This window comes from Gossypium hirsutum, chromosome A13 (genome assembly GCF_007990345.1).
Source record: "Gossypium hirsutum isolate 1008001.06 chromosome A13, Gossypium_hirsutum_v2.1, whole genome shotgun sequence".
NCBI lineage: Eukaryota > Viridiplantae > Streptophyta > Magnoliopsida > Malvales > Malvaceae > Gossypium > Gossypium hirsutum.
The window spans coordinates 37047331-37064366 of record NC_053436.1 but is presented as its reverse complement, the minus strand read 5'-3'; the positions used below and the strand labels follow the sequence as shown (position 1 = coordinate 37064366).

At 33.4% G+C, this 17036-nt stretch overlaps 1 non-coding gene across 1 annotated transcript; it reads right to left on the bottom strand.

The window, feature by feature from the left end:
- Nucleotides 1-11717: 11717 nt before the first annotated feature.
- Nucleotides 11718-11824, bottom strand: LOC121213152 (small nucleolar RNA R71). The gene has a single exon (XR_005908522.1). It is a non-coding gene; the product is annotated as a small nucleolar RNA R71 (small nucleolar RNA).
- Nucleotides 11825-17036: the final 5212 nt, after the last annotated feature.

Below are 17036 nucleotides of genomic sequence, written 5' to 3'. Positions count from 1 at the left end.
GCATGTATAAATAGGCTTACAACCCAAAAGTCAATATAAGCCATATCTCATGGCCATATGAAAAATGAATCATCAAATCATTATAAGCCAACACACTTGGCCAAATTAATATGACACTTAAACAAAAAAACCAACTCCCCTATACATGCCATATGTAACACCCTAACCCGTATTCGTCGCCAGACTAGGGCTAAAGGTGCTACTGGACAAATTAGAACATTTTACAAACAATTCATAAACATCATCCATAACCAAAGTCATACATCACAATAGAGTCCCTTATCTAGGTCATCGAGACCTTAAACATGCATTAAAAAGGGGTAGGGAATAAACTGAGCTCATAGAATTTTTTCGATAATTTAAACATTTTTCAAAGTTGTACAGGTCACGCGCCCGTATGAACAGGCGGTGTGCCTCTACAGCATTAGACACGCCTGTGTGTCTAGATTGTGTCAGATCAGGGCATACATACTGACTTAATCACATAGCCATAAGACATGCCCGTGTGCCTTGGCCGTGGTCGAAACTGACTTGGGTCACACAGCTAGCCACACGCCCGTGTGCCTTGGCCGTGCTCAAGACTGACTTAAAATCATAGGGTACCCTAGGGGACACATGGCTATACAACATGACCGTGTGTCAAACACGGCTGAGACACACGTCCGTGTCTCTGCCCGTGTGGACAAAAATAGGCCATTTGAAAAGCCAACTTGCCACCCAATTTGGATCAAACCTACAAACATCAAACCAAGCACATTTGCACTATAATTTCAACCAATTTAAATGCCAAAACTTACACTAATCATGCCATAACATTATCAACCAATTTCATGCTTAATAGTCATACCAAATTATGCCAAAACATAAGACAAAATCATATCTAAACATTTGTTCCATAACCTCATTTTATTTTCATTCAATCACATGCTATAAATTTCCCAATTTCACAAATTTGCACATATCAAAACTTACCAAAATTGACCATTTCATTTGGTCATTCATAAACACATCACATAAGCATAATTTGCATCACATAACATATACCAAAATCAAACCATAAGTTCAACCATAATTAAGCCATATCACATGGCTAAATATACACATCACAAAACATATTCAACTACCTCAGCCTATACATGTCATACGCCAATATTTATACTTTCAAAATGTACCAAAAAAATGTTTGGTAGTGTGGTGATGATCCTCGATGATCCCGAAGCTCTCAGTAGCTTCGATATCTATAAAACAATGCAAACACACACACAAAGTAAGCTTTCAAAAGCTTAGTAAGCCATATACAAATAAACTTAACAAATAACATCAATTCATTCATAAAATTTAAGTACAAATAAACTTAACAAATAACATCAATTCATTCATAAAATTTAAGGCAAAATACATTCACTTAGCCACATATCTCTTATATTTCATTTGAACATAATTCACATATACATATCATAACTCATTCTCATAGTAACTCATACTTATATCATATATTCATCAAGATACATATTCTTACTTTTAATTCTCAAACATGATATACAATTCAAACACACCTGAGTCAAATACAAATTCACATATTCATCTATTTTCTCGGAATGCTTGTTGAATCGTTCGAAATCAAAAGGATACGCGGATAACTCGAAAATCTCATACAATGCCAACATCCAAGACGTGGTCTTACATGTACTCAAATATCGATGCCACTATCCCAGACAGGGTCTTACACGAAATCAAATACGATTCCAACGTCTCAGACATGGTCTTACATGTAAATCATAAGTCGATGCCAACGTCCCAGACGTGGTCTTACACGATGACACATATCGGATCCTATGTCATGACATATGTATCCTAACTATTCTTAAGGTTCGTACGGGGCTTTACGGACGTCTAAACTTTGTAGATATCTAATATTCAAGGCATAAAGCCATTCATTATTGTTCAATAACATATAAGCATAAATAAACCATTTCAAATACATTTATTTGTATATAGACTTACCTCGTATGGATTCGGACAAACAGAATTAGCTACTCGATGACTTTCGACTTTCCCCGATCTAATTCTATTTTCTTTAATTCTTGATCTATATAAATTCAAATTTAACTCTTTTATTCACCAAATCATTCAAATCAATCCAAAAACATATATTTAGGGAATTTTACAAATTAACCCTCATATTTTTACATTTTGACAATTTAGTCCCTAATCATACAAATCACAAAATACACAAAATTTCCTTAGACATATGTGTGGCTAAATATTCCTAGCACTCATACAAGTCCAGATATTTCATTTATTTCACATTTTAGTCCCTCAATATCTCATTTTTATAATTTAGCCCAAATTACTCAAATTCATCTAAAATTCAAAGACAAAATATACTAATTCAGCACATATCTTTCATTTTCTATCAACTAACTTCACAAAACTCATAATTTCATCAATGGATCAACTCAAAATCATCAACAAAATTAGAAATTAAGACATGGGCTTGATAGAATATAGAGCAACGATCACAAAAACATAGAAATTATCAAAAACCGAACAAAAATATACCTTAATCACCAATCAGAGTGCCGAAACCCTAGCTTGAGTTTTTCTCTCTTTTTCTTTTTTATTTTCGGCAAGATGAACATAAAATGGCCTAACTTTTGGCTATGGTTTTATTTAATTAACCTTTAATTAATAATCACCAATTTTGCCCTTAATGAAAATATTAACAAGACATTAACATCTAAGGCCATAAATGTCCACTCATACTTTCAATGGTCAATTATCAACATAAGGACCTCATAATTAATAAGCCATATCAAATAGTCACATTTAACAAATAGCAAGCCACTTTTATATTTTATGCGATTAAGTCCTTTTATCAAATTGAGCACACAAACGATTAAATTTTCATACAAAACTTTCACACATGTCAATTCACATATTATAAGCACGGAAAATAATTTTAAATTATTTTTTGACTCGGATTTGTGGTCCCGAAACCACTATTTCGACTAGGGTCTAAATGGGACAGTTACACCATACTCAATGTGAAATCATGAATACCCAAAGGATTAATTCGATAGTGTGAATCGAGCATCGACATCCTTCGATTCCTGAGCTAACTTGGCGATACTATAAGAAAATGGAAAGGAAAGGGAGTAAGAATAAAGCTTAGTAAGTTCACATGCAATAATAAACAATATTTAAGCAACATTTAGCATGAATATCATACAAATTAACTTAACATAAATCACATATTTATCATTATAGTTTCATAAGCATAACTTTATCATTCTTAATCTTACCAAAAGCTTATCATTTAACAAGCTCATTCTTATGAGCTTTTCGTACATACATGTACCGACTCGTGACTCAACATACTCTTTCTCATTTTTGACATACTCGTTGAACACTTGGAATACTAAACGGATACACGAAAAGTCTTTGCACACAAGTGTCACATATGTAGCCAAAGCTACCTCATCTTTTAAATCACATAAAGGCTCGCTCTTGAGCTAATCACAGGCCTACCCATACAAGCTGACGATCAATACGTAGCTACATGGGCTGCTCACACAAGCTGTCAGGTATCCGCAACACATGCCCGACTACCTAGCCATATATGACCAGCACCCGGATCACTTAATCATATATATCACATGGGGTCCTAGTGATGTAACACCCCTAACCCGAATCTGTCGCTAGATTAGGGTTATGTGGCATTACCGATCAAATGTACAAAATCAAATATTAATAAAGGTTACCCAAGTCAAACCCATTATATATAAAAATAATATAGTCAACCTACATTTCTGTACATAAATTGTTTTGCACATGGTAAACAAATACCTTATCAATTCCAAACTAATACTTTACTGCACATAATGCGTATTTATATACATACATATATATATACAGCGATAATCATCAACAACAAGGATAAACACATTATTTAATCACTTATGAAATTATGCAAACACCACCAGATATCACATGTATATTCATATATTTTAATAAGCCACAATACATATAAATAAAATAACTAACATATATAACTTAAGTTTAGATAAATCTTGAACTTGCATATTTTGCACTTATATTGAAATTTATACATTCATTCGGCACTAACCATACATTACCACACACTTCATTTAAAATATTAACCATTAAAGACTATACATAGTTATTTTAGGTCATTAATTCATGTACATTTGGCCTTAGTAATTTAACCATTTTGTAAATACACACCACCTAAAAGAACTCTTATTACCTATGCCAACCGATATGTCTAAGAGCACATACACAACAACCAAATAACGGTTACCGTTCGAACAACTTAAACTTGAGTTTACTTATTGACGTTTGAGACCCTACTTATTTAACATAACCATGATATCTAAATTTAAGCATTCAGCATATCTTATTAAATTTGACCAAATATACTTGTCAACTAAAGGAGATTATATTATTCATTACAAGACTCAAATCTCACATAAACATAATCAAAGCATAAATCTTGCATATCACGTATGAAACAAATTGAATCAAATTATCACAAGCATAAATAATTATATATAAACATATGCCAAATCGCCAGATAGTCATAACCATCTTTATACCTTTATCTTACAATTTTCAACTAACTCATAATTCAATTTATACTTCACAAAACAAAATGACTTGACCACAAATGGACATATAAACAAATCATAAATCTTACCGCCATGTAATAACCTAAACCGAATTTAAACCTAAAAGTTTGGCCATTTTCATTACATAAAATACCTACCACAAATCAAACCATAATCAAGCATAATCGCAAATATCAAACCAAGATCATAAGACATTATAACTAAGGACACATAAAATCAAATTTAAACATAAATAGAAAGCCATTTTCGCATGGCTTTTAGTACATAACCAAAATCAACACTTCAGAAATATGTTCCAGCCTATACATGCCATAGTTTCCAAAATGCAACTTATAAAATACTGAAGGCGGCTAATAGTGTGATAGACTTTGCTGACGATCCCCGAGCTTGTAACTTTAACCAAAATCTATAAAATAGAAACACATATAAAACAGAGAGTAAGCTTTTGAAGCTTAGTAAGTTATAAGCAAACAAGAAAATCGATAATATAATCAACTTATGTTAATCAACCAAATTACAATCTCATTAACAAGTTTATTCTTAACTTACAACTTCAATAAAATTATACCCAACACATATCTCTATTAGCTTGGCTGAATGTTCACAAAATTAAAATCATCAAATCATAGTTAAATTTTCAAAAGCCAAAATGTCTAAATATAATCAAACATACACTTACAAAATTATACAAGTTCAAGAACCATAATTCAATATCATATACTTATACCACTTATATGGTCGAACATACATGATCACATATATATGCATATTCAAAAATCAATTTCATAATATACATACCATTTGCTCAAAACCGAATACACTTGTTTAATTCATGTATATTTAACCTTGCATCACATATAACTTATTAACCTTCAAGTCACAAGCATACCTTATTATCGATAGCTAACAAGCTAAATCATACTTGGCCTTTTAGCCCACTTTACACATTCGATCACGGTTTACCTTCTCCCGATGAACCATTCGGAATTGGATAGGACACTCGGATAATCACACATATATCGTATAATGCCAACGTCCCAGACGTGGTCTTACATGTAGCCACATATCGATGCCACTGTCCCAGACAGGGTCTTACTCGTAAGCACATATCGGAGTCACAAATCGATGCCATGGTCTTACTTGTACACAAATGTCAGAATCCTATGTCATGACATATGTATCCTAACTATTCCTAAGGTTCATACGGGGCTTTCGGACGTCGTATCTCGGTCGAATCGTATTTGTAAACATAGTTCCCAACATTTTCACATTCGGCTATTATTTATTCAAACTCATAAAATTCAAATCAACATTATACATTCACACATATTTAAAATTTATGACATTTATTTGCTTATAAACTTACCTCAGACGTTATAAAACGAAACAGGGCTACTAGTCAACGACTTTTGTTTTTCCCTAATCCAAATCTGATTTCTTTGGTTCTTGATCTAAACATATCCAAATTAAGCTCATTCAAACATATTTTCATTCAATTTAGTCCAAAAAAACATAAATAGGCAAATTACCATTTTACCCCTGACATTTACAATTTTTACAATTTAGTCCCTATTACACAAAACACAAAATACACAAAATTTCCATTTACTTATGTTGGGCCGAATTTTACCCACTCTCAAACAAGTCTATATATTCAATTTATTTCAAATTTTAGTCCCTCAAATAATTATTTTTGCAATTAAGTCCTAATTACTCAAAATCATAAAAAAATCCAATACAAAATATGTTAATCTAAAACATATCTTCCATTTTTCATCATCAAACAACAAAAATCACAAGCTATCAACAATGGAAAAACTCAAAATATTCATCAAAATCAAAAATTAAAGCATGGGTCTTGAAGATTATTAAGCAACGATCTCAAAAACGTAGAAATTATCAAAAACCGAGCTAAACTCATACTTAATTGAGCTTCAAATTGGTTGAACCCTAGCTTTTGTTCTTTCTTTTTATTTTAGTTTATATTCGACTAAGTTATGAAGAAATAAAAGATAATTAAAGTTATCATATAATATAACATATATACTAACTTATTATTATTTCATGTTTTACATTTTTAACCTTATTTATCACATTATATAACCATTATATTATGGCCACTACCGTCCACTTCACTTAGAAATGGGAAAATTGCAACTTAAAGGCTTCCATTTAAAAAGCCAAGTACATTTCAGCCCCTTTTTGAATTAACCACCAAATTTTTATTTTACGCGATTAAGTCCTTTTATTTAATCGAACATCTAAACGACAAAATTAAATCACGAAAATTTCACAGATATAAATTCACTCAAAATAAACACAAAAAATAAATTTTAAAATATTTTTCTGACTCAGATTCATGGTCTCGAAACCACCGTTCCGATTAGGGTCTAAATCGGGCTGTTACAAGTGACATGTCACTCGTATCCTATTCTATTCCTAAGGTTCAAACAGGATTTTCTCTCTCTTGTCGGAACTTGTCGAATGTGTTCATCGAATCAATTATACAATTTATACAATATTAATGCATTAAAAATATGATCATATTATTGCATTATTTACGTATGAACTTACCTCAGTACAAAATATGTCTTAACTAATTCGATTTAGTCCACAACCTTATTCTTTCCTCGGTCTAGGTCCGGACTCCGTTTTTCTTGATCTATAATAGCAAATTTAGCTCATTTAGTTATTACATTGTTCAAATCAGTCCAAAAACCATACTTTGGAAAAATTACAGTTTTCCCTTAAACTTTCACATATTTACAAATTAGTCCTTATGCCCGTAAAATGAAATGTACTCATTTTCTTTGTTACTCAAGCCTAGTCGAACCTATATGATGCTTATACCAGCCGACAATTTTCATCAAATCACATTTCTACCACCCATTTTTACAATTTTAACGAACAAGCCCTTTTTAGATATTTTCATTGAAAACCACTTAGTAAAAGATGTTCATTACATATCAAACTTTCATAATCTACCATGAAACATCAAAAATACATGCATGCAACACATGGGTCAAACCCTAGACATCAACCCTAGCTCAAATAAATGGTAGAAATGGCTAGATCAAACGAGCACAATTTTGGCTTTATTTTCCCTTTTAATTCTTTTATTAATCAAATGACCAAAATGCCCTTTTTACTAAACTTTGAAATTTTACCTATTCATGTTCATTTTTGTCCATAAAAAAATTGGTCAAATTGCTATTTGAGGACCTCTAATTAATAATCCATAGCTAATTCATGCTCCAAGCTTCTAAAATTACATATTTTACAACTTTTGCAATTTAATCCTAACTTTTAAATTGGACACTTTGACAATAAAATTTCTTGATGAAACTTTCACACAATCATGCAAACATGTCATAGACATCAACATAATCATAAAATAATTATTTATACTTTGAATTTATGGTCTTGAAACCACTATTCTGACTAGACCTAAAATCGAGATGTTACAATTTCTAAAACATATCCTAACGTTTTTTATTTTTCACTAAGTTCATAGTGAACTCACCCACTCTTGTCTTACTTCTTCTCGGTTAAGTAGGTCGCAAATTAGCATTAGCAAGGTCAATGATGTGGCGAGGTGCACTCCTGAGTAGAGGTTGGTGAACCTAGGTTAAAGGCGATGGGATTATTGTTATGGGTTTAGAATTAAATGTTATATTTCTAAATTTATGGATATGACAATATTATTTGAAGTATAAACTATTTAGTTAGTTTAAATTCTCAGTACATTAATATGTGAACCAAGTTTAAGGTACTTGTTATTTCATAAATAAAGTTGATACTATCCATACATGAGAGTATTGTGTTTTATTTACATGCAAGTTGTATTTATTATTAAGGTTTATTGTATGTTGCATGCCATATTTACATGCTTGCCCCTAACTATGTGATCCCATAAATGTAAGTGATCTCGTGTAAGTGATGCAAACCTTAATTTCATGTGTACCCCTGTTATGATTATTTTATTACATGTAAACCACTGGTAAGATATGCGAACCCATGATTATATGCAAACCATATTGAAATATACTAACCCTTGCATGCATATTCCTTATGATTGCGAGGTTTGTCTATTTGCAAAAGCATGATATATTTGTGAATTGTTCATTTTTAACGAACCCATTCCTTTGTATGTAATCCTATGATATCCTGTGTGCTTGGGAACTTATGTTGATTGTTGCAAATGTGAACTCTTGAATTATGTAATTTCATGCGAAGTTTGATAAGTATGCGAGCCTATTCCTTAAAACAAACTGCGAACTTATATGTTTTCTTGTTATGCGAACTATATTATCATTTGAAAAGTCTACGTTGTGTTACCGACTCTTAAGTATGTTGTTGTGAGGCATGCAAACCTACTTATGTTGTTTTGTGAAGCTCGCATGTTTGCTTTCTATTACTGCTATTGTGTTTTAAGTTAGTACAACTTTTGTTGAGACTTAAGTAGTGTGTTGGAGGTTAGGTTGGGAGTCAACGGAGATTCGCTTCAGTAGCTAATATAGGTCGCAAAATTCAGGCAGAAACTTCTAGGCCTAGTTTGGGGTGTTACACTTTTAATCAATTTTCTCATTTTTTATTAGACTAATGGCATGTTTAGGTTCGTTTATTAATACAAGTTGTCTTTCCATACTATGATCTAACCACGTAATACCTTTTAGTATTAGTTAAACATTTAGACAACCAATGAGTAATGTTTGCTTCCATTTTTCTTTGTGTGCAAAAACCATGCAAGGAAAATTATACAAAGTATATTAATGTAATCAATAAATTTGTTTTATTAACAAATTTTCTCAAAAAAATTACAAGTGTATATTAACGAAAATACTACACTTAGCGCACCAGATCCAACAGTCTTCCACTTGCCCTAATGAAGTAGATGAGTCATGTTTCGCATTCTTGTGTCTCTCCATATGTTTCCTAAAAAGCTCTCTAGCTATAAGAGTTTATGCTAAACAAATCCCCAGGGTATGTCCTCATATGTGATATTTGGCTACGTCTACCATTTTGTCAAACATCACTGTCTCCTACCGTTGAGGACAAAAAAATAGCCCAATGTTGATTTCCTCATGATAAACCATAAATTATACATTTTTTGTCCTATGCTTAGCACATTTTTAGATGAATTATCCTTAGATTTGGTGAATTCGATGCTCCTAATCCTTTAATTTCATGTTTTATACTTAGGTGAGCATAGGAGAGTAAAAAGAGCTAGAAACGGGCCAAAAAAGGAGAAAATGGGCCAATGTGGGAAATCAACACGGCCTGGACTTCCTCACATGGGTAGATCACATGCACAAGTCTGTGCAATAGAATCGAGCACGACTTACACAGGTAGACCACATGCCCGTGTCTACTTAACAGCCTTGAACACGGATTGGAGAAATCGTACACGGGCGTGTCCCTGTCGAGCCCAAGTTCAACCCTATTTGGAAAAGGCCACTCTTGAGGGCTTTTAGGCATTCAAAGCCTATTTAAACACCTGAGGAGACACTTAGAAGAGACACACAGGGTAAGAGGTAAGGAATTACTCAAGGAAAGCCGATTGATCCATACCAGAAGCCAGATTCATCATCAAGACTGAAGATCTCCCTTCAATTTCCTTCAGGAGTTTTGGGTTTTCTTTATGTTTTGTTATCTTTATTCTTTTGAGATGTTTTCTTTCATAATTATGCACTAAACCCCTAAATACCTAAGGGGAAGGAAACCTAAGACGGATCTTGTTATTATTATTTGAATTGTATGATAAATATTTGACTTGTTCTTAATTATGTGTTCTTAATTCTTGTTCTAATATTCCAGGATATTGATTCAAGTTGATGCACTAATTCAGAGGAGAAAAAGTCCCTGTCTAAGAGTAAATTTGTCATAATTAAGCGGAGTTGATTGTACGCCTAGAGATAAGGTGACAAGATTTTGCCGGATTAGGGTGAAACCTAATAAGGGAGTCCATAGATCAAGTTAATGCAACACTAGAGTGTTAATTAGAAAGAGATTTCAATTAATCAACCTAGAGCTAGACGTTATTAGTCTCGAGAGAGATAATAATATAACTTAAGGATTTCTACGGATCAAGTGAAATGAATAAATCGTCTAATTCATAATCAAATAACAAGTGAAGTCTAGGTGGATTTTTCCTTGGGTATTGTCTTAATCAATCGAGTTTTCCCAAAAGCTTTTCTTCAATTTCTCTCTGTGCGCTCTTAGTTTAGTTAATTAGTTTAGATAAACAAATCCCTTAATTTTTAGGCTAGATAATAAAGAAAGTAATTACTAGTACTCTTGGTTAGCTATATTACTGTTCGATAGGTACACTTGCCTACATGTGATAATTGTTTGTTTCAAGAACAATTAATTATAAATTTTTAAAACCTGTCTCAAATATCACGTATCAAGTTTTTGGTGCCGTTTTCGGGGAGCTAAGATATTAGGAACACTCGATTTTTATTACTTTAGCCATTTTACCTTTATTGTAGTTTAAATTTTGTTTTCTTTTCTAATTTTTTGTTTCTTCGCTTCTGGCAGGTTTTTATAGTGCAGGACTAGAAGAAACCCGTCAAGACCATTACTTTTTGATAGTGAGATCGATTGCACAGCTCGCAGAAACTGAAGAGATGGCTGAATCAGGAAAACCCACTACCCCCTGCGATAGCTGCTGATCCAGTAAATAAGAATCCTGCTCCACGCACTATGTATGATTATGCTAAACCTACTTTAATAGGAACTAAGTCAAGTTTAGTTAGGCCTGCTATTACTACAAATAATTTTGAACTGAAGCCTTACACAATTCAAATGATCCAACAGTTTCTTCAGTTTGATGGTTTGCAAGATGAGGACCCAAATGCTCATTTGGCGAATTTCCTAGAGTTTTGCAACACTTTTAAAATCAATGGTGTTTCTGATGATGTCATTCGCCTTCGATTGTTTCCCTTTTCATTGAGGAACAAAGCAAAATAGTGGTTGAACTCATTACCGCGAGGGTCAATCACTACTTGGGAACAAATGACCAAAAAATTTTTACTTAAATATTTTCTGTTGGCTAAAACGGCTAAATTAAGGAATGATATCTCTTCTTTTGTGCAGATGGATCTAGAGACACTCTATGATGCATGGGAGAGATACAAAGACCTCTTCAGAAGATGCCCTCACCGTGGGCTGCTCTTATGGTTTTAGGTTCAAACATTTCACAATGGCCTGAATCCATCGACTAGACAGATGATTGATGCAGCTACTGATGAGACTATTAATAATAAGACACCAGAAGATGCTTATGAATTTATAGAAGAGATGTCACTGAATAATTATCAGTGGAAACTCATGGGGACAAAGACGACGAAAACAACCGGCATTTTTAACGTCAATTCAGTCACGATGCTCTCTACTCAGCTAGAACTATTAAATAAGAAAATTGACGGGTTATTTGGTTCTTCAAAGGTTCACCTAGTAATTCAGTATGAAGCAAGTGGAGGTGGATCAATCAATTCAGAATATCGACCTTATGGCTACAACATGGAAAATGAGCAGTTGAATTACATGGGTAATAATCCTCGATCTCAAAATAATCCTTATAGTAACACTTACAATGCAGGTTGGAGGAACCACCCAAATTTTTCATGGCGAGGCCAAGGAAATCAGAGACCACCACCACCTCCAGGCTTCCAACAACCACCTTACCAACAAGAGAAAAAGCTGAACCTTGAGGAGATGCTAACAAAATTCATCTCGGTGTCAGAAACTCATTTTTAGAATACCGATACAGTACTTAATAATCAATAAGCGTTGAACCAAGGGCTCAAAACTCAGATAGGTCAGCTCCCTAAATTGATATTAGTACAGTTTATTAGTTAAAGTCTCCCCTATTTCAGGGTTCGACTACTCTGACCTTTATTCATTTCGACTTAGATATCTCCCTGTACAGGCCTTCAATACTTATGCCGTTTGTTTCTAAAGAAACTAGACTCGAAAAGGAATCTGTACATATAGGGCATAACTTCTAATTATCTCTGGTTAATTTATAGTGAATTTCCAAAGTCGGAACAGGGGATCCAGAAATCGCTCTGGCCCTATTTCACGAAAACTTAAACATCTCATAAAATACGGCTCATATGATCGTTTCGTTACTTTCATATAAAAATATATTCATCAAGGTTCGATTACATAATTTATTCACTATTTAATTCCATTCCTACTATTTTTAGTGCTTTTTCAAATCCACATCACTGCTGCTATCAGCATCTATTTTTAAGGTAAACTTTACCTATTTCATGGTTTTCCATGGATCGACTAAAATTTTGTCATACATAGCACCAAAATGATCGTGATTAACCATTCCAATGGCTAATCGTTACCAACATTTCCATAACACTCCATGAACAACGTACAAGATGATTATAACGCTATGCTCAAAATATATATAAGCCATTTTCGCATGGCTATCCAAATATATACAATACCGAAAGGTACATGACCAACAACAAAAGGGTAGTCCTATACATGCCATTTTCAGAGTTCAACTAAAAGAGTACCAAAAGGGCTTTGATAGTGTGGATGACTTCGACTTTGACACTCCTGAATCCGATAGCTGAGGAACCAAAATCTATAAAACAAAGAATCAAAGAAACGGAATAAGCATTTAATGCTTAGTAAGTTTTGAGTAATGAAATCATGCACAACTGAAGTATAGCATTCATATGACTAAACGAATAATTTCATATACACATATTCTCACAATCATACCTACTTCACATTTCCAACCCTTATATTCATACATAAGGAATCAACTTGACTAAAGGCCGGAAGCTTGTTAATCGATTGAGTGAATACTATTTAAAAGGAATCAATTATTCCAATGCATATACAAAACATACCTCATCGTTGGGGTTTTACGAGCATATTAATTGAAATTATTACAGCAAGATTGCTCATTTCCAAACCAAGTACCTTCGGGAATTAGCCGGATATAGCTACTCACTCAAATGCCTTCGGGATTTAGCCCGGTTATAGTAACTCGCACAAATGCCTTCGGGAATTAGCCCGGATATAGTAACTCGCACAAATGCCTTCGGGACTTAGCCCGGATATAGTAACTCGCACAAATACCTTCGGGACTTAGCCCGGTTATAGTAACTCGCACAAATACCTTCAGACTTAGCCCGGTTATCATCCGAATATTCATGCACATATCAATAAATCATGACACATCTATATTTCATTTTCATGACTAGAATTCAAACACAAGTCACTTATCAAACATTATCATTTTCAGCTCAATAGCTACATACAAAGAGCTTGATTTTGATTTGCTTATAACATGATCTAATCGAATCATAATCTAAGTTCCATTACTCGAAAACTTACCTCGGTTGTTGTCGAACGATTTCAACAGCTATTCGACCACTTTTTCCTTTCCTTTATCAGATTTAGTTCCCCTTTGCTCTTGAGCTTAAATTTAAACAAATAAATTTATTTAATTATTTTTCACTTGGGCAATTCCATTCAATACATGTATGTCATACAATTTAAGTACAATGACCTTGTTCAATACTATTTAAACATCATGCATTATCGAATTTCATCAACACCATCTAACTTCATATAGAAACACATATCATCCTAAGTCGGTACACAAGTCAAATGCATCATTTAAATTGTCAAAGTCCACAATTTAGTCATATCTCTCTATCATAGTTTCTTCACTTAAACCGAATTAGCAAGCCCATATAGTCTTTGGCCGAATGCTATATAACCCAAGTCATCAAGAGTTTTATTATTTAACACCTTAGATATCCATAGCTAAATAGGTTATTTGTACATACATATATATCGTCCAAAACCGAACATAAGAATTTTTTTCATATATCTAACATTAATTGAATTATTCAAAACCTCACTAGCAAAATATCATGTACTATGCCGAACCAAAAAAAGATCAAACACCTAGCTTATCCATTCAAAACACTTAACCGGCCTTTGACCAAGACTTTAAACAAAGTCTATGTTCGGCTATCACACATATGGGCATTATTAGTTTAAAGTTTTAACAAGATTAATTTCTTTGATCTTAACCTAAATGACAACTCCCATTCTCCTTATTTCAACCGAATTATTCATAACATCAAGACTAAAATTTTTGCACCTTAAACTTCATACATTTATAAAAACTTTCATAACTTATTCAGCCTTATCAAGAACCATTTAACATGCAAGGAAAAATAATCATAGAGGAAGAAGTTAACACTCTAAATAGACTCAATTTTTGACCGAATGTACAAGGTGTCTCTAAGCTACTCATCCAAAAATCTTTACCCCATTCTAGTCATTCCCCCATTGTTCCCTACAACATGAAAATAGCCCCTAATTCCAACACTTAATCATTCGGCATCTTGCTCAAATCACCATAGGAAATCTCAACTTTCTTGACATTACCAAGAGTGCATTCACAAATTAACTTAGCATAATATAAAGCCAAATCAACAAATTCAAAGCTTACCTCCTAATAGCTAAAGATGAATGCCGAATTGCTCTAGGTAAGTTTTCCCTTATTTTTCCTCTTTGTTTCGGCTTGAGAGAGGTAGGAGAAGAAGATGAACACCATCCTCTTTCTTCTCTTTTATTTAATTATTTCTAACATAAAACATTAACACAACATGTTTATAATATGTTATGACCCATAGCATGGCCGGCCACTAGCTCAAATTTTTGGTAATTTGACATGCAAACCCATCATTTTTATAACATGCATTAATAGGCCACTTTACATTTGCCTAGCACATTTCTAAATTTTCTCACATAAGTCCTATTTACTAAGATTCAATTACAATTAACAAAATTCAAATATGAAATTTTCACACATGCATATATACATATAATAAGCATCAAATATGACGGTTAATTATTTCTATGACTCGGTTTGTTGGTCCCGAAACCACTTCCCAACTAGGGTCACATTAGGGCTGTCACATAGGAGGCAAGGAATTACTCAAGGAAAGCAGATTGATCCTGTAACACCCCGTACCCGAGACCGTTGCCGGAGTCGGACACGAGGGGTTAACAGACTTAATTCACTTATTTGCACAGTCCATTTTTAAATTTCCAGATGAGCTGGCTAACTGCGTCACTGTCACCTTAAAAATCATATCTCGAGTTCCAAAACTCAAAAACGAATTCCGTAAATTTTTCCTGAAATTAGACTCATATTTCCACCTACAAATTTGTTTCTAGAATTTTTGGTCAAGCCAATTAGTACAGTTTATTAGTTAAAGTCTCCCCTGTTTCAGGGTTTGACTACTCCGACCTTCATGCATTACGACTTGGATATCTCCCTGTACAGGGCCTCAATACTTATTCCGTCTGTTTCTAATGAAACTAGACTCAAAAAGGAATCTATAAATATATGGCATGACTTCTAACTATCTCTGGTTAATTTATAGTGAGTTTCCAAAGTCAGATCAGGGGATCCAGAAATCACTCTGGCCCTGTTCCACGAAAACTTAAATATCTCTTAAAATAAAACTCATATGATCGTTTCGTTACTTTCATATGAAAATATATTCATCGAGGTTCGATTACATAATTTATTCACTATTTAATTCCATTCCTACTATTTTTAGTGATTTTTCAAATCCACACCACTGCTACTATCAGCATCTGTTTTTAGGGTAAACTTTACCTATTTCATGGTTTTCCATGAATCAACTAGAATTTGTCATACATAGCACCAAAATGGTCATGATTAACCATTCCAATGGCTAATCGTTACCAAAAATTTCCATACCTCAACATACAAAACAATTATAATGCTATACTCAAAATATATATAAGCCATTTTCGCATGGCTATCCAAAATTATACAAAACCAAAAGGGTCCATGACCAACAACAAAAAGGGTAGTCCTATACATGCCATTCCACAGTTCAACCAAAAGTGTACCAAAAGGGCTTTGATAGTGTGGACGACTTTGACTTCGACAATCCCGAGTCCGATAGCTGACGAACCAAAATCTATAAAACAGAGAATCAAAGAAACGGAGTAAGCATTTAATGCTTAGTAAGTTTTGAACAATGAAATTAGGCACAATTGAAGTATAGCATTCATATGACTAAACGGATAATTTCATATACACACATTCTCAAAATCATACCTACTTCACATTACCAACCCTTATACTCATGCATAAGAAATCAACTTAACCAAAAGCCGGAAGCTTATTAACCGACTGAGCGAATACTATTTAAAAGGAATCAATTAATCCAATGCATATACGAAACATACCTCATCGTTGGGATTTTACGAGCATATCAATTGAAATTATTACAGCAAGATCGCTCATTCCCAAACCAAGTACCTTCGGGATTTAACCGGATATAGCTA